The sequence below is a fragment of the Triticum aestivum genome, chromosome 5D, assembly GCF_018294505.1.
Source record: "Triticum aestivum cultivar Chinese Spring chromosome 5D, IWGSC CS RefSeq v2.1, whole genome shotgun sequence".
Classification (NCBI taxonomy): domain Eukaryota; kingdom Viridiplantae; phylum Streptophyta; class Magnoliopsida; order Poales; family Poaceae; genus Triticum; species Triticum aestivum.
In genome coordinates, this window is record NC_057808.1 from 566,278,415 (window position 1) to 566,304,242 (window position 25,828).

The following is a 25,828-nucleotide window of genomic DNA, read 5'->3' on the forward strand; positions in this document are numbered from 1 at the left end:
CCCGTGCTACTACGCTACGGGATCACATTAAGAAACACCACAAATTGTACAATGACGCTACAAACACCACAAATTTAAATGGAGCCACACACCTGCTGCATTATAACTACATCCAGCTTTAGCCAACACATCTGCAAAACTATTACTAGCAAACAATGGAGCAGGCGTTTCCAGATTCGCAGCAGTGCCCTACGGTGGCAGGTGGCCGTGTGCTCCGGTGTGGAGGAGACCCTACTGGCAACGGCAGCAACAACCAGAGAGGATGACCTCTGAGACGAACCAGTGACGGGGTGAGAATTTTGTTGTCGACAGGTGCGGCGTCGTAGAGGAGGAACGACAGGCGATGTTAGTGAAGGCACAAAAGAGAGCATAGGGGATGCTGGATAAAGTGAGGAGTTGGACAACAGATGATGGAGATCGTCGGAGGAGGGCCTCTGTTGGGTGACCGCTGCCGAGGGAGAGAAAAAGGCAAGCAGAGGAGAGGTTCACCGACTGTGTGGAGTATATTGGAGCAGCCATGGAGTGATGTTGATTCAAAAATTGTACTCTGGTGGGCTGCAATTGGAGAGGAGAGGCGGCTGCTGCTTGCTGGATTGTGATTGGGGAGCCATTGGGGAAGAAACCACAATGGCCAAGAGTGGCGGCAGCATGGTGGAGGACGTGAGCAAAAGAACTTTTTTCCCCAAAAACTGAGCCGATAGGATATATTGAACGACATCGGAGATTGCTTGCTAGCTTGCTGCTAACACGTTGACGAGGTTACCGCCCCAGAAGTAGTTGAAGCACTGGTGCTACGTGCGGTGGCTCTCACCCGCCAGGAAGGCTTTTCAAGGGCCGTTAGTCAGACTGTTTATCCGTTATCCAGATAAACAATGCTTCTACGGTTGATCGACCACCGGCGGGGCTCATCACTGCTGATATCAAGGAGTTGGTGTCGTTCTTGTCGTCCATTCACTTTAGTCATATAAATCTTTTGTCGATTGTTGCGGCACATATTCTAGTAAATCGTCATGTAAATCATCTAAGTCCTTTAATGACTCCATTTTTCATGTAACCCCGGATTGTAACCGGGAGCCACTCATGATTATCCTTGATCAATAAAGCGTGATATTCCTCAAAAAAAACTTATGAGATTGACCAGCACAAGAAAGTATCTCATGGAAACTCAGTTGAAACCAAGGTCCGATGGGGATCCAGATCAATTGAGTTCGGCTCACCATGTTGCTTTATAATCTTGTGCAGAAAGTACTTTCTCATACTATGTACAGTACCAGCCCAAAATCTACCTGAACTAACAGAGCACACAACTGCTCAATGCAAGAGCTTATTAGGGCGGCGCGGGCTTGCGGTGCTCCCATCCAGGCAATGGTGTGATGATGAGCTCTCGCCCGAAAGTTCATCTCGACTCCTCAGACTTGCTTGCCCCTTGGGCCAACTTACGGTGGCTCGGTTCTCCGTCCTCGGGCGCCGAGATTTAGAGCTGATTACGAATAGGTAAATCATCTATGCATCTTGATTAACCCACGAGTTTATATACTTCTTCCCTCGATTTATTCTGCCCAATAGGTTTGTAGTAGATGTGGGTACAGGTTACTTGATCTAACAGCCAGGGATGAGACGAGGGGAATGGCAGCAGTGGAGCAGAACAAACGGCTGGGTCACACAAATGTCAGTTTTCATCAGTTAGATATCAGACTTCTTCCCAAATTTTGTTCTGTCCAGTAGGTTATGTGTGTAAGGTTACTCGAGTTTTATTGTCACTCGGTTAAACCCTGTCATATAGAATCACAAGTTGCATTCCAAATTCATGAAACAAGCAGTTGCATAAACTTGCGTTTAATCCCAGTTACATACAGCAACTTGCGTTTAGTTTTGTATGGTAAAATTCCACTTAGTTTTGTTCACACCACTGTTCCCTCAAGACTTTGTATTGGGAGGTAGCATTGTCCATGGAAAGATGAGAAAGCTTATCAGCAATATTCTGAAGAAAAGGAAAATAAGTTCAGAGATAAATGCCCAACCTGCAGTAAATTATTAGTATATCAAAAACATGTGTTAGAGATACAAAATATATGAAGAATTACATAGGTAAAAGAGGTGCAAGCAAAATATGCAAGTTATGTGTACATGCTATTTTGGAATGAGACAAAATTGTCTGTAGTATGTCACAACGCAGGTGCTTTGGTTAACACTGGTGGTTAAGTTAAGTGCTCCTTGAAAGTGGTTGAAGTGTTGCAATGATAAACATTAGATGGATTGAAGAGTAGATACAAATCTCCATCCGTCAGCCGTGAATGCTGTCGGCCATCGTTGTTGTGCAAGGTCATATTAATTTGGGAATGATAGAAAAGAATGCCTTCACTGCATACTGCTAGCATACACGAATAAACCAAGTTATTTCAGATTGTAACATAGAGATAATAAAGTAACTCTAGGCATCTATTTCAATGTTATGTAATCATTGAGTTCACTTTTCTGTTCGACTTCTTTTGCAGCTACCAAACCTTTTCTGTTCATACGAATTTGAAGTTTCATATTCTGTTTATAGAACTTGAACAATCATGCAAGTATTCAATTCCCTTTTCATTTGGATGCAACTGATACCTTACTGTAGTTTTAAAGAAATTATATGTTGAATCATTGCTATATGAATTGTGAACATATACGATCTTAACTTGTCCGAAGTGCGCTATATATAATTCACTATTATGACATTCATATTTAAGCCACTCACTTATATCATGCCATCTCCCAACGGTGAGCCTAATGAAAATATAGCCAAATGGGTTATACATGGACAATGTTATATGGAAATTGAATTCATGCATGAGAAGTCAAAGCAGCAAACCTGAAAGTGACTGAAATTTGCACTCATAAAGATTAGTCAGATTCAAGGATAGAGAAAATTTTCGTCAATCATTCCAATGCGAGATACTGATTCAGGATCAAAGTTGTCGGCCATCGGTGTAGTGTGGTCATACTGATTTTGGTAAAATATTCCACTGTATACCGAAACTGCAAGGATGAACGAACCAACCATGTTATTTCTGAATATTCACATTATAGTATAGAAATCTAGAATAGATTATCTCATCATACAGTCATATTTGTAATCTCAGCTGAAGAATTAAAATCTATGGGGTAGAATATCTAGTGATCAGAAGATTGAAAAGAAATCAAAGGGGCAGGTATATGGGAGAATTTAGTGACGGTTTGACAGCTCAAACGCTAGATGACAGATCAGTTCTTACCTCCGTGGGCTAGATGAAGTAACAGGTGGCACAGGGCCATTCAAAACAACAACAACAATAATGGAAGGAGATGCTTCTGGATGCTGAATAGATAGATTAGAAGTAATATATATATATGCCATCTTGATTACGTAGTGTGTGCAGCACATCATGCCTCTGCATGGCGGTCGGAGGCGTTCGGTGGCCTGGGGTCGCGGCGAGGTTGCAGCAATGGCAGAGGAGCATCGATTCCGATGTGCGTTGTTGGCGGCCGGGGGAGATAGGCGACCCTGTGTGGGCACGAAGAGGTCGTGGCTAGTACGGCGGCACGAAAGGCCCAGTGAAGAAGCGATCCAGCTTTTGGTTTATCGGATGGGTCATGGGAGATAAGACCATGCGTTGCTCTCTTATTTCTCTCGTCAGTTACGGAATAGGAAGAGGAACAGATGTGTGTTACAAAGAAATTAAACCGCATGATTTGTTAAAATAAAAACTAAAAGAATTGTTGATGTGGCTGAGCTGTGGGGAAGGGAGAGAGATACTTGTGAAATTGTGATTGGCTGGTATATGATGACATGGCATGCTGAGTTGGACCATTTGCATGTTAAAAGAAGGAGAATACCTTGTAGTGGGGAGCAACTTCTTAAGAATGTAAGATTCATATACAGAGGCTACTCGAGATTTATTGTCCTTCAGTCAATCCATCCATGTCATATAGAATTACAAGTCGCATCACAAATTTGTGAAACAAGCATTACATCCGGCTAATCCCAGTTACATGTCGTCACTCTAGGTTCTGTAGCAGAAACAAGGGGTTGCATCACAAATCAGTGATTATAAAATCGATCTGGGCATCACTTTTCTTGTTTGCAAGCACCACCTTCGACCGCAAGCTTCTGTTGGAGCTCTTCAGTGATGAGCGCCATTTTTTGCTTGTTTTGGTCACCTATATATAGCAAATGATTCAATCAGTTACACATCCATCACTTGGGTAACAAACGCTTTTACCACTTGGCTAAAACTAGTAATGATAGCAAGCAAGTATTCGTGAATATATACATCAAAAGTATAGCAGATTTAGCTGTACAAACGGAACAAACAACTCTGTCAGATTGAGACTCATGATCTAGTTCATTTACAATATTCTTCAAAAAATTGCAAGTGCTAAGTGCAATGTCTGAACTGATAGCGCCATTTGATTATTCAAGAGGAACATCACTTTGCTACACAAAAATTGTAAATGACAGAGAAAAATAAGTAACGGAAAACATGAATGGAACTATGCTACAACAAAACTAATGAAGCAAAAACAAAGACAGCTCACTTAAATTGAGACATTTTTAGCTAGTTACTTACTCGCAGATGTATTCTCTTGAGAATAAATACACATGGCAGCTTTAATAAAAATACACAGAACAACTTGTATCGGATTCAACGCCATAAGTGTGTGTCATCCTAAGTGACTGTTAGTTACTATTCATTCATTGTTATCAAGAGTTCAGTTGCAACTGAAATATATGTATTTCTAACTATCAGTTCTGAATCACATTGTAGGTCTGTTATTGGATTTCGTACTGGATAACATGGAACAAAGGATCAGCTCATTGTGTACATGGCGGCTCCAGTTGACAATTTAATCTTAACAGTTATCTTTTTTTTTCCTTTGTTACTGTGAACTATTAGTTCTAAAATAGTATCTCAGTGGATTTTCTGTTTGTAAATCTGCACTTGAGACAACGAACTCATTTGTGTCATTTGCACCTGAGATCATGATATTTAAATTATCATTGGTATCTTTGTAATGGTGCTATCCTTAAGATCTCTAATTTTTCAAGCAACCTGTTACACTTGGTATCAAGGAAATGTGAACGTACCGGTCTCTTCATCATCAGATAGGTATATTACATTAGCAGAAGCCGCCATGTCATGGGGATCACTGGGCAGCCCAAGACCTGTTAGCCATTCATCCAGTGATGCTGAATCAGAATCTGACTCCGGCGAGCCTGATGCTGAAGGCCCAACACCTTTACTTGGCAACACATTCAATGCAGCTGATGAAACGCTAGATTTCGTTGTCAAACCTCGCGGTGATGTTAGTGGAAGAACTGGATTTGGAATCGAAGGTACTGGCGACAGCAGGTGTGTTGGGTGTGAACTTGATGGCACTGCTGGAACCTGCCGAATTTGATGTGAACTTGATGGCCCCAAGGGTGCCGGTATAGTGAGGTGTGAACTTGGGTGCAAGCTTGACAGTGATGGGTTCCCTGGGGGAGCGGCCTGTGGGCATGATTGTCTTATATTTATTGGAGTGACAGGGGTAGACCATGTCCTTGCAGACATGCTCTCCAGCCTAGTTGGAAGCTGCTGCTGATTTGCAGATGCCATTGAATGCACCTGTGGAGGCAACCTGCGCTGAAGATGAGGAGCAGGTGCACGTGCTAGTTCACTCTGGACTCCAAAGCTTCCTGGTGGCAGAACTGGCGCGAGGCTAAATCTAGTTGATGTTGATCTGGCAATGTTGCTTAGTATGGAGGGATGTGGTCTGACCACTTGTGAAGATGGTGATGATGATGGTGATGGTCGATCGACCTGCAACGGTTGGACATGATGCGTCGGCGCTGGTGGTCGACCAGCTGACGACGACGCAGTTGGTGATGCAGTCGATGCCACCGCTGAAGGACTCGTGGGAACTTGCTGAGAAGCCTGGGGTGTCTGGTGATTTGGAGGGCTGTGGGCTCCAACTGCAGGTCAAAGTAATTAGCATCAGCAATAGAGATTTGGTACGGATGTTTGCAAATCATGTCAGCATATTCATTTAGAGGACATAAAAAAACGATTGCTTATAGTCAATACTCAATACCTTGTTCTCCATAAGATATGAATTGACCCCGAAGATCGTCAGCTAGTGACAGGTTGAGGAGAACTTTCTCACATAAATTATGAAGTGTCTTCGTTTGCTGAAGATGAGTGGAATCTTGTTTTTGAAGTAACAAATCATACTTTTGTTTGAGCTTCTCCATTTCTTGGCTATACTCGGTCCTAAGTTGTGATTGCTGTCCATAAGTGAAAAAATGAGAACAAGATGAATCCCGGAACTACCTAGTGTAAGAAATTCACAAACAAGATATACATACATGAGCTAGAAGAAGAAATAGCAAACCTTTAGTTGGTGGGTTTTATTAAGCGAGTCAATGTGTAATCGTAATCTGTGCAACTCATTTCTCAGTGCATCATCACCAAGTGGTGGATGGTTAAGAATCATTGATGCCACCGGAAAGAGTTGTGCTGAAGAACCCAGTGCAGCCTCGGGTTGATGACTTGGTTGACACTGATCAGGGTGTGTTCTTTCAAGCGGAATACTGGACAGTGGAGCCGATGGATGCATTGCAGATGGCAAACACTGAGACAACGGTGCACGAGAAAGGCTTGCTTGTTCTACATCTCTTTGTGAAAGCTCAGTTGGCACCATACTTGGTTGTGCAGACTGAATTATCACATCTGTCTGAGTATAAGCTTCCCTGGATGCTGATGGTTGCATTTCAGGTTGCAAAGTCTGAGCTTGTGTTATACCAGAACGATCTGCTTGTTCTGCCTCTCTTTGCAGACGTCGTGCTGGTGCTACAAGTGGTTGGGCTGACTGCATTACAAGATTGGCCACAGCTTCGACTTCCTTAGGCTTTTGCAAGGAAGCGTGGCTGGGCACAGGCGCCACAGTCTGTGGTTCTAAGTAAGGTGGATCTGCCTGAGTATTGTCCCCATTGCCGGTGTCAACTTCCATTTCAGCATCTCCTAAATGTTGGTCAGTCTCTCCCGGTAATTGTTGCAAACCCACGCCACTCTGTCGCTCAACATGTTCAGTCCTTCTATGTTCCCCACTTGAAGATTCCTGATATATGTTACAGGTACATATGATTAGTATCATAATGGATACTAACAAAAAAAGGTCAAAGAATACTAGTGCAACCATAATAAACATTTATTTTCCTTTCGCTATATTACAAAGAACATAAATGAGTAATCTACAAACTGTAAAACATGACATACTCCCTCCGTTCCAAAATATTTGTCTTTCTAGAGATTTCAACAAGTGACTACATACGGAGCAAAATGAGTGAATCTACACTCTAGAATATGTCTATATACATCCGTATGTGGTAGTCCATTTGAGATCTCTAAAAAGACAAATATTTAGGAACGGAGGGAGTAGTAAGGAAGGCAACATACTACATACAGTTTTCTATGCCTAGTGTACTGTGCAGCCCATGATGAGCAAGTAACTATGTTCACATTGCTACATGGAAAGAGCAAAAACGACACATCCTAGAAACTTGAACATCCCCTTTACTTTTTGCTATATCACAAAGAAAAACTTGTATGAAAAATCTACAATCCGTAAAACATGACATGAAACTTGAACCAAAGCTTCAATGTGTAATAATAAACTGACTGCAAATTATGTTGGAAGTTTCTGTAAAAAAAGTTAAGCTGGCAGTTGTGACATGGATAAGCTTATAAAATCAGAATGACACGACTTCAAAGAACTAGTAAGTATAAGAGCTGATTAATCCATGCCCTACCTGATTAATAGAATTATCAATTGCAGGACTAGAATTTAGTTGATGTTGAACAGCCAGAGATGCCCCTCCTTGCGAGTCGATGCAATCAATACTATTGCTGATCATGTTCTCTGTCAAACCAATACCTTCTGATGCTAGCCTGCCTTCATTGTGGATAAGAACTTCAGCAGAACCATTTCTCGCTGTGTCTGCATTGATTACATCAGATGGAATCACACTACCAACCAATGTAACTTCCATCACTGAAGTTTTGTGCAAAGACTGCGGACAGTTTGCCAAAGTAGCTGTATCAACACAGGAGTTAAAGTGGCTGAATTCCTCAATAGCAAAGCCTGAATCTGGTAAATAAATACGCTGATCAAAAGTATGATCTAATTGGCCATATTTTGCTTCGTGAAGGAACTTTTCCTTCAACTGCAACTCCTTAGTCCACACCTTCGATTGCTGTAAATCAAGCTTCTCACGCTGGTACCTCATGTGCTTCAGAAACGCATATAGTAGCATAGTGAACCATTCAACTATTAGGTTTGTTAGCATAGTGAGCCATTCAACTATTAGCTTTGTTTGACCACCTCTGTCCTCTGAATCAGCTTGAGACCTACGAAGATGTTCCACAACTATTCTGCATGCTTTTCTCAGTTTCACCACTCCATTGTGCCTGTGCATGTCAAACATTGCGACCTCATTTGCTTGTTTATCTTGGATATTCTTCTCTCTCAAGGAGAAAACCATGTCAACTAAATTTATTCTTTTCTCTGTGATCCTATTAAGAAGTACATCCTTTGGTAAATGTTGTTTTTCATGAATCTCTGGAACAGATAGCAGTTCCTTCTCTCCTGGTACAATAGCCTCAATCACTAAATCATGTGAATCCTCTTGATGTGATTCGTTCCCACCAACAGATGCTGTCTGCTTAGGGGTTGATTTGTCATTTCCATGTCTAGTTGAGGTCTCCTGCTGGTATGGTGATATGTTCTTTACTGAAATTCATTGATTATTCTTGCCTGTTCCGCCTACTCCATATGCGAACTCCTTCTGGTTCCTTAGCTTCTTATAAACTAACTCGACACAAGTTTCACTGCACTCATAGTTCAAGTATTTTGCAGCAAGAGCCAGTGATTCTTTATGATTAACCTTGTGCCTTGAGAGAGACGCAGCATGCCAGCACTGAAGTAAAGCATGCAAAGGTACACATTCATGAAGAACAGCAACATTTAACATTGAACATGTAGTACAAAATTACAGAAGGCTCTTCTCTAACCAGTGCAATGTTGAATGCATGCTTTGGCTCCTGACTGACTTGGTGATTCTTCAAAGCATAGTCAAGAAGTTCCTCACACACACATTTAACACTCCCCTGCACAACATGTTACCGTTCCATCAAAGAATACAATCAGCTAAAATAGCAAAATGATGAGTATATGAAATCATGTGCCTTCAGAAATTTCAACCTCACTGAAATGGTAGGGTAAATTAATTTTTGAACTTATTTGCTACACATAATGTATTGCTGTTCAGAATTGCCGCACTCTTCAGTTAAGGCACAATTTATGATTGTTGATCAATTACAAACAACCAAACATTTTACTTCTCTTTGGGATGTATTTGGTTCTTAATATCTTCCTTGCAGAACTTTCAATACTGCCAATAAGTTTGTACTTCTGACCAAAGGAATATATTAAACACTAAGAGCAACTCTAGCAGAATCGGCAAAACGGCCCAATCGCCATAATAACCGCCTGTGCGTTCGGGGCCAAAAAAAGGTGTCTAGCAAAGTCGCCATATCACCCTTGGCCTCCAAGATTTTTGGAACATGCTCCAATTTGGCGCGTGTCAGATGCCCGTACCAGTCCTGCAGCCACTTATCTCACCAGGAAATGAGCCAATTAATGGTTGTCGCCTCGTGCGAAACAGCCCGCGCCCATTTCCGCCACATTTTCCCGCCACCCGCCCACCCCGTTTCCCGCCGCTCGTAGATATAAAAAGGCAGCACCCGTCCCAGCTCATCTCCCTGCCGCCCACAACTCCACTTTCTTCTCCACTTCCCTCCTTGTCCTCACCATGCCGCTTCGCCAAAGGCCGGACTGGCTGCCACTCACGGAGGAGGAGACACGTCAGCTGGACGAGGAGGACGCCCTCATCACAGAGGAGTGCGATCGCCAGGACGAGCTGGAGGGTGTCACAGGCCACCCGCTGCTGCTAAGCCCTGCACGGTCGCGTCCAAGATCGACTCCACGGCTGGTTTCCCGCCTCTCCCTCGCTGCAGGGCAGCTTGGGATGCCCGCCAGGCCGCCGCCTCTACCATAGGCGTCGAGGAGGCCACGGCGGAGAGGGAGTGCGCCTTCTGGGCCAACTTCAAGGTGGCGCAGGCGGCAGTACAGGAGATGGACGCACAGAAGGAGCGCTCCATCTGGGACCATCCCCTCGCTGGCCAAGCCACCCCCGACCTCAACGATGGTATCTGCCCAAAATGGGATGAAGGCACTCACGCCCAATTTTGCGTGGCCAAGGAGCGTGGACGCGTCTGTCCCCTTCCAAGTCCAGCTCTGGCAAGAACCGCGCCGAACCGCCCCGCCGCAGCACCTAGTCCTCGACCCGACATGCCTAATATCTAATATATGTAAGACATTGTCGCTTATCGACATTCCCCCTAGCTATAGTCACTAAATATATGTAAAAGCAACAATTTTGTCCCCCCCCCCCCCCCTCTAATTATGTATGAAAATGTCGCTAATTAACATTTCTCCTCCTATATAAGAACTTTGTATCACGATGTTATTTGAATTTAGTGTCTGAATCGCTCCAATTGAGTGTGAGTATTGAATTGACACAACCAAAAAAAAAGAGGAAAAAAATTGGAGGCTGCATATGCCAAAGTTTGCGCGATGCCTCGGCAGCTCCAAAAAATTATGGAGCGCCCTCCATATGCGTTTTGGAGGCTGCGGATATGGCGACTCTGCTAGAGTTGCTCCAACACTCCTAAAAGGTGAAATCCAATAGAGTGGCATAATGATGTTTCATGCTGCCAAATAAAATCTGAAGTGTACGGAGAGAAGAACTCAACTAATGATATCGGTATCAGTTTGGCATTGCCAGCACCAACAATGAAGATGCTAGCAAGACTCATAATATGGTACTAAAAACAGTGTACTTACATTAGGTTAGCTAGTAGTAACTACTAAATATAAATTGGTTGAAGATGACACAACAAGAACTAAAGCAAGCTTTTCAGTTATAAAGAGCTCTTCTCAAAAAAAAAAAATGTTATAAAGATCTCAAGTTACGGAGACCCAACTTGGCAAAAAGCTATCATTAGGTATTTGTGACACATTATGTGTGACACAGCGAGAATCTTCCATTATACACAGAAAAAATTATCAAAATCCTACTTGCTAAAAGAACTGACTTGAGAGCTTAAAAATATTAACTACTAGTTGTTGCCTTAAGTATTTTACCGATACTAGTAAATTAAGAAGAGTAAACTGTTTAAGTATAATGGCCAGCCCTTTCTCAGTTCGGGCTTTTGGTTGAACTGGATGGTGCATGCAACTAAAAACCCCCTCTGTTTCAAATACTTCAAATACTAGTTTTGTCTCAAGTCAAATCTTGTGATGTTTGACCAAGTTAGTAGAAAAATTATTCAAAAGAAAAGAAAAAATACCAACATTCACAATAACAAATGAATATCACTAGATCCATATGGAATATATTTTTGCATTGTATTTATTTAGTATTGTAGATATTGGTATTATTTTATATAAATGTGGTCAAATATTACAATGTTTGACTTAAGACAAAAGCAATATGTGAAGTATTTTGAAACGTACTATGGTATCTGAGCCAAGAGGTGTCAAGCTCAACACCCGGACAACGCAGTATTTAGTATTTAATAGAGTATCTACGGCCTACATCAATCTGACATTTAAGGCCTGACGGAACCTCGACATGGCGGGGACTCCCAAGTCCGAACTGATGAAGAAGGGCGGGTAATATATTTCAACACAAACATCAAGAGAACAATTAAGTCGTTACATTCAGCATACCGGTAGTTTGAACAATTCATATAGCTTTGAGAACTCTTGCTTCAATTGGATGTGAAGATTACTTTGTGTGTCCTGAAGATTCTCCACCCCTACAAAATGGAGTCTGTTAGAACAGTTCATTATTGACACCAAAAACAGAGCTGTTAGTATACCTTGTTCCTGCCATGTGTCATCAACTGATATTTGATGAGAACTAGATGCCGTATTACTTTCAGGCAATATTGAGTCATTGTCTTCTCCAGCTAAAACATTTGCAGATGAATCCAAGATTCCAGAAATTTTTCTACGTTTGGTACTGGCTTCAGCATCATCAGCAGGAATTTTCCCTTCTTCCATGCTTTGTCTCTTTCTACAGCTTCTTTGTGCCAGCCTAGTTATATACTGCCAATGAGGAGACTTCCGACCTAGCAAATTTACCCAGAACTTTGGGAGATCACTATCAGGTGCAGAGATCCCCTCTGTCTCACGAGTCACCTACTACAACAGTATCTCTAGAATAAAAAGGTCCACTCAGATGAACTTGTGATATGGCTGCATTGCTCGTCTTGGTGCTGGGATCATCTTCGGTGGATAACTTCGGTAGGTACTCCGAAAGTACTTTATCCATGAACAGTTTTTCAGCATCAGAATCCTTGCTTAAATATGCATCGTTTTCTAGCCCTTCCAATCTACTGAAGAGAAATGATGCACCCCAACTAAGCAGAGGAATGATGCCCTTCCAATCTACTGGGATCATCTTCCAATCTACTGAAGAGAAATGATGCATCGTTTTCTAGCCCTTCCTCTCTGCGTGAAAACAAGGTGCGGAAATGGTGCGGCCTCCAGATCCACCGCCGCCGGTGCTGGCGACCGTGGCCCTGCCGCCGCCGGTGCTGGCAATTCAGGGGGGGCCGGCTCCATCGTCGCCGGTGCTGGAGACCGTGGCTCCGCCGCCGCCGGCGCTGGCAATTCGGAGGGGGCCGGTCTGTGACACACCGCCGGAAATGGTGCGGCCTCCAGGTCCACCGCCTCCGGTGCTGGCGACCGTGGCTCTGCCGCCGCCGGAGCTGGCAATTCAGGAGGGGTTGGCTCCATCGTCGCCGGTGCTGGAGACCGTGGCTCCGTCGCCGCCGGCGCTGGCGATTCGGAGGGGGCCGAACGGATCGGAGGACGATGCAGCTCTGATTAAGGCTGATCCTCTCTTGGTCCCTATCAGATGGAGGATCCATTATAGTGATGACCACAAGTTTGGATCGGGAAGAGATGGCTTCCTCTACTATCATGCGGCATCTAGATGGACGACAGTTCGAGATCAAGATCATGACATTCTCGCGGGACGCTATTTGGATGTGGACGAACAGATCCAAGCGGGTGCGTGTTTTGCTTTTGATGATTTTCAAATTGTCGTTCTCGAGTGTGTGCAGGTGAGTTTGCTGGTGCAGGAGTCGATTGAATTAGTCGATCTCGCGTCGGACTCCGAGAGTGAAGCACCTAAGCCAAGCATCGGAGGACGATTCTGGGTGCTTGCGGATGACACCGATGCGGACGAAGAAGGTGAGGGCGGAGGCATCTTGTCTGACGAGACCGAGCCCAACGCGATCATGCATCGGTTTGACTCGAGCATGATACGAGATCCGCCTGAAGGTCAACAGGTCAAGAAGGTTGTCGATCAGAAAACAGAGGGACACGGTAAATCCTCGTCGACGAAGATCAAGCCGTGGAAAGGACCAATTCCCAAGGTATTTTTGCCGCCTCATACTTTGTCGGATTATTTCTCTTCGGATGGTTGGACGAAAGTTACGCGGAAGAAAAAGAAGCATGGTGTGGTAGCTTCTAAACAGCAGCCGGGTCGGAGGGCTGCTCACCGGACGAGCTCTCGATCGGCGCCGGAGGTGACCGCGGCTGCGTCGCAGCCAGTCACGGCGTTCCCGATCCGAGACGCTCGAACGGCGCGTTTGAATTTTTTGCTGGGCCTTGGCGAGCCGCAAGTTGTTGGGCCGTCTGGTTTGAGTGGGCCGAGTTCTGGTGGGTATGAGGCCCAGCCAGAGTCGCGTCCAGTTATTACGATCGAGGGGGGCGCATGCAAGTTACGTTCGTCGTCTCCCAACCCTTCGCCGCGCACGTCGAGTGCTAGGGTTTCGCTGCGTCGGGCGCCGCATCGCCGTTTGGCGGGGCCGGGCCGGGCTCGCCGCATCCCTCCTCTCTGCGTGATGGCCGCTCCTGGCGGTGCGCCTCCTCCGGGCAAGAGGCCGCCTGCTCCTGGCGGTGCGCCTCCTCCAGGCAAGCGGGCGCCGGCATCTAGCGGGTCTGCAAGGGCAGTTGTGCCGCCGCCGCCGGGCCATGGAAGTGGCCGGGGCGTGTCGCCGGCGCCGGCGCCTGGGGCTGGGCGGGGCGGAGTGGTCCCCCCCAAGGCTGTGGCGGGACGCGGGGCAGGTGGCCTTGGTGTGGCGCCCGCCGGGAAGCCGAAGGTTCCCATCTTGTCGGCGGGCGGGCGAGGCGGGCCGGCTACCGGTCCTCGGCCGATGGCCGCCAACGGGGCTGTGTTGACCGCTGCAGGCCGGGGGGCTCCTCCCCCGAAGGCGCCGGTGTTGTCGGGTCCGCTGCCCAGACCGGCCCCCCCTCCCCACGTCGTTGCACGCCCATCTCCGCCGCCGCACAACGGTGGTGGGTCTGTGGCTGTGCCCCGGGGTCAATGGGGGGATGACGGCTACGATGTTTACGGGACGGGACAACACCGCGGTTCTTCGTCAACGGGTGGAGGTCGAGGTTACGCTTGGCAAAGCGATGGTACAACTGAGAGGCCGTTCTTGGGCCCGTCCGGTGGCTTTGTTGAGGGGCAGTCTGGTCCGGATAATCGGCAGCGTGGTGGTTACCGTGGCCATCAGGGGGGTCGGGGTGGCCGAGGGGGCCGGTACCATCCTCGTCAACCACCCCCTCATGTTGTTGTCGAGCAGGAAACAGTTAGTGGGGCTGCCAAGGAACCAGTTCTGACCGGGCACGCTATGGAGGTGATAACGGCTCTTGCTACTGTCCAGGTCCCTGAGAATGAGGTTATGACTGATGTGTCTGCGGAAACGACGGATAGGGCTGAGGTGGATAGGGCGTCCAAATGGGCGCGTAAGAAGGAAAAGATGCTGTGCTATCGTTGTGGCGACAAGGGCCACTTCATTGCGGAGTGTGTGGCTCGTCTATGCGACACCTGCGGCAAACCGGCACATGATTCCGGGGACTGCCCGATTCTGCGAGAGCAGGCACCGTCACTTATGATGTATGGTGTTTACTGTGCTGAGCTCACGTTTTTTGAGTCTCCGTCTGAGCGAGAGGTTACTGATGAGACCCCGAACATGACTACGGGGATTGTTAAGGTCGCCAGAGGGGAGGTCTCTGAGACGTAGATCGTGCTGAGGCTTCGGGAGCTTGTCCCTGGGGACTTCCAGTGGGACCTCGTCAGTCTCGATGATAAGATGTTTAGAGTTGAGTTTCCTTCGGTTGAGGACCTGCAGAGGTTGCTGAGTTTTGGGATGTGTAATGTACCGGGAACTGATGGCATCCTTGAGTTCCACGAATGGAAGCTGGTGGAGCCTCAGGGTGCGCCGCTTACTTAGGCGTGGTTGCGTTTTTCCGGGGCCCCATCCAAGCCTTTGCAGGATGCTCGCGTTGTGGCCAGCTTGGGTATTTTGATTGGGAAGCCTGAGCGTGTGGATATGGCGTTCACCAGAGCTCATGGGATTGCTCGGGTTTTGGTTAGTATTCTGAACGTTGAGTATGTGCCGGAAGTGGTTAAGTGGGCTTACCAAGGCAGGATCTATGATTTGGTTATTGAGTTTGAGGATGAGAGCCTTTTGGTTGCGGCGCCTCACGGGTCCGATGTGGATATGCACGAGGATGACGGCAGCGCAGGAGCGAGGGAGCCGCCGGTCGAAGATTCTGGACGACAGATGTCCAAGGGACCGGGGCCCGACACTGCGATGACCGAGAAGGGAGCGGAGCCACCCTCCTCGCTGCCTGTGACATAACTGAGATTTGGGTCTTTTGAGCCCGCTTCTGCACCCCCGAGGCTCTGGAGTGATCGGATCGAGTCCGACGAGGCTTTTGAGCTTGCGTTGCCTGCTTTGGGGTTTGAGGATACTGTCTGTTCTATGCCTGTGGTTACTGAGGTGTCGTCGATCTCGGGCAGCGAAGGGGTAGAGGTGAGTCGGCAGGTGGCCACTCTCTCTCCTGCTCAGCACGGTGTCCATTCTCAGGGCGTGACGCCAGTGGTCGTGGATGGGTTGTCGGGAGGGACCCCGGGGCAGGCGGCCTCCGGTGGCTCTTGTCCGGCTGAGGTAGGGGACTCGGGGCAGGTGGCTCCCGTGTCCCTCTCTGCGTTGGGAGGGGATCTGAGGCAGGTGGCCACGGATGCCTCCTCTCCCGTCGCCTGCTCCTCTATGCTGGTGGCGTCGGTGCCTTTGGGGGGGGGGCTCGGGGCAGGTGGCCTCGGGGCCTCCTTCTCCTAAGGCGCCCATGCTGGTGGCTCCTGCGGTCCTGGGGGGGGGTTAGGGCAGGCGGCCCTGGCACTCCCGTCCCCCTGTTCGCCACCGGTGCAGTCCCATGGGGAGAGCCAGTCCGTCCAGACGGACCGGCCTGGCGGTTGGGGTGGGGCAGGAGGCCTTACTCCGACCATGATCTCTCGGGAGGAGGTGATTGCGTTCGGTGGGATACCGGATCCGATGTCTGAGGGACGACGGGTGAGTGCCCGTCTCCAGACACAGCCGGCAGTGGACGACATTCAGCAGCGATGTGCCATGAGGGTGGCTAAGCTTCAGGATGCTGCAATCTCTACTGGTATGTCCGTCAACATATCTAACTCTTTATTGCATTTTTCTAATGAGGAGATTATAAATAATGCAAACCAATTGGGAGTTTCTCTCGGGGCTACAGATAGTGAGATTTCCAGTTCGGTGAATGATTTGTTAGATTTGGAGGCGGAGCGTGCCTTAGAAACTATTCGTAATCTTGCAGCAGTTAAACCCATGAATGACAATGAAATTGATGCATTAGGGGTTAGCGTGCTCAACAATATGTGTGTGGATTTAGCACCATCCAATCATGAGTCAGAGGACGATGATATGCCCATAGAGAATGCAGTTGTTTGTTCCGCTGAGCCCGGTTATGAGGATCGGGAGTCAGGACCTAGCAAACCCAAGCGTAAGTGGAAACGGAAAATTTACCCCGATTCTGCAGTTCGTAGGAGTGCTAGGATTCGGACTACTAAAAATTTCATGATGAGTGATGAAAGGAATCTTTTGGAATAGCAGAGGTCTGAAAGACTTGGCTAAAAGAAGGTTTCTTGCTGAGGCATCTCTGGAGCATCGTTTAGATTTTATTGCTCTATCGGAAACTGGTAGAGATAACTTTGCGCCCCAGTTCCTTTCCTCTCTTGCGGGTGGTGTTGATTTTGATTGGCATTGCCTCCCTCCGCGAGGAAGATCGGGTGGTATCTTGCTGGGTGTGAGATGCGATTCGCTTGAAGTCCGGAGCGTAGTCATGGGCGACTTCGCGGTTAAGTTTCGAGTCAGGTCTAAGGTTGATGGTTTCAACTGGGCGTTGGTGGCGGTTTATGGTGCCGCACAGCCCGAGCTTAAACCGGATTTTTTAGCGGATCTTGTTCGGATTTGTGGGTCCGAGCAGCTTCCAATCTTAGTTGGGGGAGATTTCAACATCATTAGGAGGAGAGAGGAGAAGAATAATGATAACTTTGACGGCAGATGGTCGTTCATGTTCAATACTATTATTGAAAGCCTGGATCTGAGGGAGATACAGCTTTCTGGTAGAAAGTTCACCTGGGCTAACTCTTTGCCCAACCCGACGTACGAAAAGCTTGATCGTGTTCTTGCGAGTGTGGAGTGGGAACAGAAGTTCCCGCTTGTGACGGTTCAAGCTCTTTCCCGGGGTTTTTCCGATCACACACCCCTGTTCGTTGACTCAGGGGAGCCGAACCACGTGGGAAATAAAAACACCTTCTCTTTTGAGATGGCCTGGTTCGAACGCGAAGGGTTCCTAGACCTGATCGCTCGGGAATGGGCGAAGGGTGTAGGCGGTAGGACCGCGGTCGAGCGTTGGCAAAATAAGATTAGGAGTTTGAGAAGCTTCTTACGGGGTTGGGCTAAGCACCTTAGTGGGGTATATAAGATTGAGAAGGACAGGCTTCTCTCTCTTATACAGAATCTGGACGTCAAGGCCGAATCCACGATTTTGATGCCTGCTGAGCTCCAGGTTAAAACTGAAGCAGAGAAGAGGTTGAAAGAACTTCTCCGTGAAGAAGAATTGAAGTGGGCTTTGCGGGCTAAGGTTCGCAAAGTGGTCCAAGGGGACGCAAATACTCAATTCTTTCATCTGATTGCTAATGGTAAGCACAGAAAGAAGAGAATATTTCAGCTTGAACAAGATGAGGGCACTATTTTAGGACAGGATAACCTAAAAACATATATAACCGAATATTATAGGCAGTTATTTGGACCTCCGGAGGATAGTTGTGTATCTCTCGATGAGTCCAGAACTGAGGATGTGCCTCAACTCTCGGCTGCTGAAAACGATATTCTGGTTGCCCCGTTTTCGGAGAAGGAGGTGTTTGATGCTATAGCACAGTTGAAAAATAATAAGGCTCCCGGACCGGATGGATTTCCGGTAGAGTTCTACAAAAAGTGCTGGCATATTATTAAGGGGGATTTGCTACCTATGTTTCATGATCTGTTCTCGGGACAGCTTCAATTATTTCACTTGAATTTTGGAACTATCACACTGCTTCCTAAGAAGACGGATGCTGTGAGAATTGAGCAGTTCAGGCCGATCTGCCTACTCAATGTTAGTTTTAAAATATTCACCAAGGTCGGGACTAATAGGCTCACACAGATTGCGCATTCTGTGGTGCAGCACTCCCAAACTGCCTTCATGCCGGACAGGAACATCCTTGAAGGGGTGGTTGTCCTTCATGAAACGCTCCATGAAATCCACTCCAAGAAGTTAGATGGTGTCATTTTTAAGGTGGATTTCGAGAAAGCGTATGATAAGGTTAAATGGCCATTTCTCCAGCAGGCACTGCGTATGAAAGGTTTTGATGAAGCCTGGCGACGCCAGGTTGAATCATTTACGCAAAAAGGGAGTGTGGGAATTAAAGTGAATGACGATATTGGTCATTACTTCCAGACACATAAAGGCCTTAGACAAGGAGATCCGATGTCCCCTATCTTGTTTAACATTGTGGTTGATATGTTAGCCATCTTGATAGGAAGGGCTAAGGAGAATGGTCAAGTGGGTGGCTTGGTACCTCATCTGGTTGATGGAGGTGTATCCATCCTTCAGTACGCTGATGATACAATCATCTTTATGGAGCATGACCTGGCCAAGGCGAGAAATATGAAGCTGGTGTTATGCCTCTTCGAACAATTGACCGGGTTAAAAATTAACTTTCATAAGAGCGAGCTGTTCTGCTTTGGTAGAGCCAAAGACGAACAGGAGGCTTATAGGCAATTGTTTGGGTGCGATTTGGGGGAATTACCTTTCTCTTACCTAGGTATTCCAATCCACCATAGAAAGCTGACGAATAGAGAATGGAAGTGCATCGAAGACCGGTTTGAGAAGAAACTGAGTTGTTGGAAAGGCAAGCTCATGTCATATGGAGGCCGATTAATTCTGATTAATTCGGTGCTCACAAGTATGCCTATGTTTCTCTTATCGTTCTTTCAAGTCCCAGTAGGTGTTAGGAAAAGACTGGACTTTTATCGATCGCGTTTCTTCTGGCAGGGTGATGATCTAAAAAGAAAATACAGACTTGCAAAATGGGATATCATCTGTAGACCGAAAGACCAAGGGGGTCTTGGTATTGAGAATCTTGAAGTTAAGAACAGATGTCTTCTCAGCAAGTGGCTGTGGAAGCTTTCTTTTGAGACTGATGCCATGTGGGCACAAATCCTTCGCAGCAAGTATCTCCAGACTAAGTCCTTGTCCCAGGTCACAGTCAGGCCAACTGACTCGCCTTTCTGGAAAGGCCTGATGAAAGTTAAACAATCTTTGTTTAATAGGACAAAGGTTGTCATTGGCAACGGCGTTAGTACACGCTTCTGGGAGGATACTTGGCTCGGCGAGACACCCTTGGCCATTCAATATCCGTCTTTATATCGCATTGTTCAACGACGTGAGGTTTTCGTTGCTACGGTGTTTCAATCCATCCCCCTTAATATTCAGTTCAGACGGTCGTTAGTGGGCAATCGCTGGGAAGATTGGCTCCGTCTAGTTCGGAGACTAATGGATGTCCATCTTTCTCAACAACCCGATGAATTACGCTGGAAACTGACTAGGTCTGGAGTATTCACGGTTAAATCAATGTATATTGATGTAATTAACTCGAGCTCCATTCCTACCTCCAAACATGTTTGGGCTGTCAAAGTTCCCTTGAAGATAAAAGTGTTTATGTGGTTTGTCCATAAACAGGTTATTTTAACCAAGGATAACTTGATTAAGCGTAATTGGACAGGACCTACGAGGTGTAGCTTCTGTGATCGGGACGAGACGATCAAGCATCTCTTTTTTGATTGCCCGTTTGCCCGAGTACTTTGGCGGACGGTTCACATTGCTTTTAATATTACTCCACCGAATTCTGTCACTACGTTATTTGGGACATGGCTCACTGGGATTGAGCCTGAATTAGCGAGACATATTCGTGTTGGAGTTTGCGCTTTGTTGTGGACTATCTGGACTTGCAGAAATGATTTGGTTTTTAACAGAACATCACGTATTCACTTTTTGCAGGTTATTTTCCGAGCCACGGCTGTGATCCGTTCATGGTCGCTACTCACTCCGATGGAGGCCAGGGAGCATTTGGTTACTGGATTTATCCGCTGGGAGATGGTAGCTCGGGATATCTTCAACCGGTTTGGATGGCGGTCATGTAATAGGATATGCAATTAGTTTACCTATCTATTTTTAGCCAGCCGGTTGTGGCGTCTTACCTTGGCTAGTCTGTGTGTCCAGCCTCTGTAGCTCTGTGTGAGCTGTCTTTTTATTTCTTTTCAGTCGGAGACTTTGGAACCTTGTTGGAACCTTTTATTTCATTAATAAGATGGCCGTATGCATCACTCTGATGCAGAGGCCGGGGAAATCCCCCTTTTCGAAAAAAAAACTAAGCAGAGAATGGCTCAGGATAGGCGTTATATTCTGGACACTGCCATCAAATGTACGATCATGCTTTGCAAGTATAAGAGCCTTTTCCTCCACTGTACAAGACGAATACAAACGAAAAATGGGCACGCATTCAGATTGTGACTCTATGCTGATCTTCCGGAGGACTCTCAAGTCATTTGTGGGATTCCAATCACTACAATATATGATGATGACATCAACTGATGATAGTTTAATGCTTGGGACACATGCACGACTATCAATCAAGAAAATAAACCGGCCCTTGGTCGTGTCATTGAACATACTCATTGCACCCTCTTTATTTGGTAAACAGAAACCATGCTTCACGCGTTCAAATGACTCAAAACCAAAGCTTTGACGGACAAAATCATCCAAAATGTCACCCATTTGATAGCCAGCCCCGTCACAAAACTGCACATAGAAGAAAGTACCATCATATTGCCCTGATAAGCTTGAGAAACCTTTCCAAAAGATCATGATATTTAATTCTAACAATGATGAATCAGAAACTACCAAACAATGATCTTAGTAAGGGATATACCCGTCAGCAATTAAAAAGTACACATGGTGCTTGAAAAGTAACATTTTTACATTTTGAAAAATGTACCCACATGTTTTTTTAACCGACGCCAAGATGTTAGAATATGTGCTTGCATAATGTTGTTTCTGAAGTGAACCATATGTGCATTGTACACAAAAAAGATAAATTTTAGAACAAGTGCAGATGTGTCAGCTTTCTGCAGGATCAACCATGCATTTCATATAGACACCACTGGGGGTGAGGGGGTTGTTCAAGTAAGAACACAAGACTGAGAAAGACTCTGACTACGAGGGAGCAACCCTGACGAGGGTCAGAGATGCCTCCTTAAATCTAAAGGATTGAACATGGACTTCTTTCAGGATGAGCTATAGTCTAATAGGGGCTACTCTGCTAAAAATCTGTGTGTTCTATGTTTCCAGATATAAGCCAACAGGCCATAACGAAGATGCCTAAGAATCTATTTCCCGAGGAAGCAGCAGTACGATGGTGCAGCATGTCTTTGATACCGTTTCTCTGCCGGTCTGCCCCACTGAATGCCAAGCTTGGTCCAACAATTGACATTAAAGGGGCATCTAAAGGAAAGACAGATGCTGATTTTCTACTGCCCGTTGCTGCAAAGGACACAAGAGTTACCAATGGAGAGAGTGAAGTGCCGCGCAAGAATTTCTTTGGTGTTTAAACTGTCAAACTAAATCAATGTCTAGTTACTCCATGCTGCGGAATTCTTATGTGCATAACTGTACTAAAGTGAAACATCACCGGTCTTTCTGCAGCTCTTGATTTTGCGACTGAGTTAAGTGATACCCATATGTTATTACTAATAATTTGACAAAATGTACCAAAGAGCAAAGACAGCTTGAAATTTTTCCTCATATAATTAGTTGATAACACTTGTGCATAACATTGACAAATAAGCAAGGGAAATCATCGCATGCTTCAGTTGCCAAAAATAAATAATGCATGCTTTGAGGACGTAATGCTTGCCAACTCTCTAGATACAAGAACTAGTAATGAATCACACATAACAGACATTACTACATAAATTGGGCCAAAATTAAATAATGGAAGTAAGAGGTTATTTGAGGCATGGCACCACAAAACGCTCACCTGGGAGAGGATAAGAACTCTCTGCCTTTTTTCCTTGATTTCTTGGAGCATTTTGTCAAGAAGCAGTAGCTTGCCACTTGCACGCACTCCAATATCTACGATATCACTTACTGGGTCGCCCTTGGTTAGTGAGGCTTGCAGCATTTCATCTACTAGATAAGGGTGGTCGCAGCACTGTTGCATGATAAGATTGGTAAAGACAGTTAGCTATGCACAATGAGTACCATTGCAGTTTCTGTCTAGCTCCCTACTGAGATAAAAAGGTATCATGCATGCTCAGAAAATTTTAACAGCTAACCTTCCGGAGGGATACAAGAATGCTGCGAAGAGCACCAACACTGTCAGTTTTTGGATGTGATTGAAGCGCTGGTGAGTTTGAAAGTAAGGTATAACAGTACATTTCTAGTTGCACTCGTGAAAGGCGAGCAGGAACCCAATACTCCACAAATTTTGATGAGTCCACTTTCCGGGCCATTGCAACAGGAAGTGTGAGTTCTGAACAGTTATCAGTTGGCTCTAGAGCATCCATTGCAGGACAGCTTTCAACCACAATATTTAGTTATGAACAGCAGTCATATGTGCCTGTACAAGACTTGATAATGTAATCAAGTCCTTTGATACAGATGGTAGGATGATAAGAGAAAGAAAAGCAGCATTGCAAATAACAAGCCAACATATTGAAGCAACAAGGATGTTACACAAAAAACCAAGCATATGCTTAATAGGAATTCAAGTTGCTAAAAGGAAACTATACAGGGTATCCTGTCAGGTGGACAATGCGTCCTGCATAGGTTGTAATAAAGTAAGAAGCTCAAGACGTTATATGAGATAATTAGGTGCAAATAAAGAACATTTTGATGTATTACAGTAATATGTGTTCAGTTATTTACTTCTATTTTGCTACTCGAGACTTACGACATATAAAGGATGAAGGAAAATAACAATGATACTTACAGTAATGCTTTGTAATAATGTAAGGTCAAGAGCTGTAATAATTTAAGCACAAGAGGTGATATGTGATCTAGGAGCAACGAAAGAACATATTACTCTGTTACCAGAATATGTTATTTAATTCGATTTTGCTACTCCAGGGTTAAGACCTATAAAGGATGAAGGCAGAGAGGACTGGTACTTACAGCAGCACCTTGATTTCACAAAGAGTAGAATCAAGAAACCAACAACTCAAGAATAGAAGATGGTTGAGCAAACCTCTGAAATGGGAGCAGATTTTTCAACATCAGTTTTCGAGCCATCTGTCTCCAATATCACCTCGAGAGCTTGACACCGACCAGAAGTATAGCCTTCACAAAATTCATTGACGACTTGACTTAAATGTGCCTGGTTATCTTCTTCATGTGCGCCACTTTCTTCATACCTCAAAACAGAGCCATTGTCTTCCGTGGTAAGCCTTTTCTGCTGCTTCAATGGCCTGGTACCCGTACCACCCTCGGAAGCATGATGCTTATTCTTGGCTGAGTTATGTTCATCAATTTGTCTTTTTACGGTTATTTCGAGAGCAGCCACTGGACTAGGAGGAACTCCATTTGAAGCAGCAGAAGCTGAAATGGTGCTTTTCTTTAATCTGTCGGACGTTTTGGGGGTTCCGGCCTTCCTCGTCGACCCTTTTAGCTTCCTTGCTGACGATTTCAGGGAATCAGGTGTGCTGGGGTTGCTCCTGCCCCTCAGAGATGTCTGCGAAACTGGTGTGGCGGCAGAACTGGTGGTGGTCAACACAATGGGATCCTTTCCATTTGTTTCTGGGCTCAACCTCCTGAGGTTTGGCTTGGGCTCATCGCTTGTTTCACGTGTGGACAAGCTTCTGGACTCCCTTCCACTGCTCCCTCATTGTTCGCCCCTCCTCCTGACCGGGTATTGGCCATGCGCTTCAGTACAAATCAGTCAACGCATTGGAGAGGGCACCTAGAATAACGCAATCAGAAGCAAAGGGTGGTCGGAAATTTGGCAACCCAGAGGTACGGGGGCATGTACACATGACAAAAGTTGGGGTTTTTTTACCTCACAGTCGGACGGCTGGGGAGTCGTTCGCCGTGGTCGAGCCGGCGGGCACAGGGAGGCTGAGCGAAAGAAGAGAGACGGCGAAGGCGGTGCCGGGGTAGAGCTCCTGCGGCGTCCGTCGTCTTGGTTGAGCTCCTGCGGCGGCCCGTCGTCTCGGTCGAGCTCCGGCGGCGGCCGGTCGAGGAAGATGGGGGTGGCCGCGGAGCGGAGGAGAGGAAGCCGGCTGCTGGACGCCGGACGAGAAGCCTAGAAAAGAAATGGGGAATGTGGCGGGGAAATCTTAATGCAAATGAAATAACCAAAATAAGGTTATGTGAAGCATAAGATTTAAGAACACTAGAGTGAAAAATCTAATTATCTACCCCAATTTAAGGCATCAATGCAAATAGATTAAATCCAATTAAACATCCGCGACTAATCACATATTGTTTTTACAGATTTAAGGGTTTTATTTAACGCTCTCACTCGGCTCCCCCCCTCTCTCTCTTACTCACTCACTCCATGTGATTTTTCAAGCCCGCCCCGAATGCAGTTTGCCATTCTACGCTCGAAGCCGAAAGCCCGAACCGAAAAGGTGAGAAATGGAAGGCTGAGCTCGGCCTAAGAGGCAAGCCCGAACGGCATGGGCTTTTCGGGCCAGGTGGTTGGGCCGGGCTGCCCATGAACAGATTTAGGCGTTGCCATATATCAGCCTCTCAATACAATCCAGTCAATTCTTTTCACGGTTGACTATAAATAGCAAATGAACTGAAAAGTTCCTATAAATTGGGGATCGTTTCTCCAATCAAAAATTCTGCAATTGTCTACATAGATAGGTCATGTTTGCTGCCAATTTGGCACAAAGAGAATGAACAACAAATATATAATACACTAGAAAACATGCCCGTGCGTTGCAACGGGGGTAAACAGCCCCCACACACCCTTGCCCATTGAACATGCCTAGAAGTCTCACCCTTATGCCCCTAACAAAACAACACATGACTAATATCTCACCCTCAGGTCCACATCCTTCATTTCAATATGACATCAGACCCATGTTCCCGCTTGTCCTCTTTGTCGTCCTCGTGGCAAGTGGTCATGGTACCAGTTGTCAGTAATCAATGTTGGCCAGGTCCAATAGCTGGATCGTTGAGCCTCCTTCGTGTCCTGCGAGATAAA

General features: G+C 46.1%; 1 pseudogene; it reads right to left on the bottom strand.

The window, feature by feature from the left end:
* Positions 1-4,084: 4,084 nt before the first annotated feature.
* Positions 4,085-25,828, bottom strand: part of LOC123121254 (uncharacterized) — a 32,416-nt pseudogene continuing 10,672 nt past the window's right edge.